Source organism: Mandrillus leucophaeus, unplaced genomic scaffold, assembly GCF_000951045.1.
Source record: "Mandrillus leucophaeus isolate KB7577 unplaced genomic scaffold, Mleu.le_1.0 Scaffold73, whole genome shotgun sequence".
Lineage (NCBI taxonomy): Eukaryota > Metazoa > Chordata > Mammalia > Primates > Cercopithecidae > Mandrillus > Mandrillus leucophaeus.
In genome coordinates this window covers 2130349-2132445 of record NW_012107919.1, presented here as the reverse complement: position 1 = coordinate 2132445, position 2097 = coordinate 2130349, and positions in this window count along the sequence as shown.

The following is a 2097-nucleotide window of genomic DNA, read 5'->3' as shown; positions in this document are numbered from 1 at the left end:
CAAGCCTATAATCCCAGCACTTTGGGAGGCCGAGGCAGGTAAGATCACCTGAGGTCAGGAGTTCGAAACCAGCCTGGCATACATGGTAAAACCCTGTCTCTACTAAAAATACAAAAAAATAGCTGGGTGTGGTGGCGAGTGCCTATAATCCCAGCTACTCGGGAGGCTGAGGAAGGGAGAATCCCTTGAACCCGGGAGGCAAAGGTTGCAGTGAGCTGAGATGGCACCATTGCACTCCAGTCTGGGCAAAAAGAGTGAAACTCCTTCTCAAAAAACAAACAAACAAACAAACAAAAAAACAAATAAAATTGAACTTCCCATCTCTTAGCTGCCCTTCTAGTCCTTCTACCAGGATGGTTCTACTATCCACCCAGATGCATGAATCTAGAAAACTAAGAGTCATCTGTGACTCCTCTGTCTCCCTTACTGCCCTCTCATATTCAATCAATTACCATGTTCTACTTATTCTACCTCTAAAATATACGTAATGCATATTAAATCCATTAAAATCTCTCCATATGCCCTGCTAGTACTTTGCTCAAGCCACCATCGACCCTATGATTATGGTGGCCTCTTGTATTCTTGCATCCATATTTGCCTCTCTCCAATCTATTTTTTGTAAAGCAGCCAGAGTTATCTTTTAAAAATGCAAATCTGATTAGACCAATATATCCTTTTTCATTCTCCTGGGGTTCAAAATGAGGTCACATTCCTTTCAACATTCAAATCAGATGACTTGGAGCCTTCAACTTGTCTCCCTTGTGTGGTAACTTCAGATTCCAAAGGTACAGATTGTCTTGATAAGTGGAACTGGGAAATTTGCTCATATTCTTTTTGCCTGCTGTGACTGTCAGTAAAATACCTGATTCTATGTGTTCTTCCATCCTCATGTAGTCCTTATTCATTGAGGTTATGATGTGCTGTGACTAGGCAAAGATGTCTACCAAATAGCCTAGGGTAATCTTTATTCAATGAAAGAAAGTATTTTGATTATCTAGGGGCCCAAGAGTGTTTCAATTCTAGAACTAGGAAAAATATACATACATACATTTCTTTCAAAGTATTGCATTCGGCCGGGCATGGTGGCTCATGCCTGTAATCCCAGCACTTTGGGAGGCTGAGGTGGGCGGATCACCTGAGGTCAGGAGTTCAAGACAAGCCTGGCCAACATGGTGAAACCCTGTCTCTATTAAAAATACAAAAAATTAGCCTGGCGTGGTGGCGGCTGTAATTCCAGCTACTTGGGAGGCTGAGGCAGGAGAATCGCTTGAACCCGGGAGGCAGAGGTTGCAGATTGCGCCATTGCACTCCAGCCTGGGCAACAAGAGTGAAACTCCATTTCAAAAAACAAACAAATAAACAAACAAACTAAAATTAGTCGGGCATGGTGGCGCACGCCTGTGGTCCCAGCTACTTGGGAAGCTGAGGTGGGAGGATCACTTGAGCCCAGAGAGATCTAGGCTGCAGTGAGCCATAATTGCACCACTGCACTCCAACCTGGGTAACAGAGTGAGACCCTGTCTCAAATAAATAAATAAATAAATAAATAAATAAATAAATAAAAACAATATTGCCAGGACCTCAAAAGCCTCTCTTATGCTACATCCCAGTCATTACCTAATGACAAAGGTAATTACTGTTGTGATTTCTTTTACCATAGATTAGTTTGTTTTTATTGTTCCATACTTTTGTGTGTAGTTTCTTTGATTCAACACTATGTGTGTTGAATTCATCCGTGTGGTTGCTAGTAGCAGTGGTTTGTTCGTTTTCACTGCTATATGTATTAAATACATCATATATTTATCTTTTTCTACTATTGATAGAAATTTGGGTTGTTTCCATTTTTGGTTACTAAGAACAATGCTGCCATGAACATGCCTGTATATGTCTCTCAATTACCATATCTATGCTTTTCTATTAGTATATGCCTAAAGCAGAATTTCTGAGTTATAGGGTATGTGAATACTCGGCTTTAGGAGATACTGACAAATACTGTTCTAAAATGACTGGGCCAATTTATTTATTTGTTTATTTATTTTATTTTTTTGAGACAGAGTCTCACTCTGTCACCCAGGCTGGAGTGCAGTGGTGTGATCT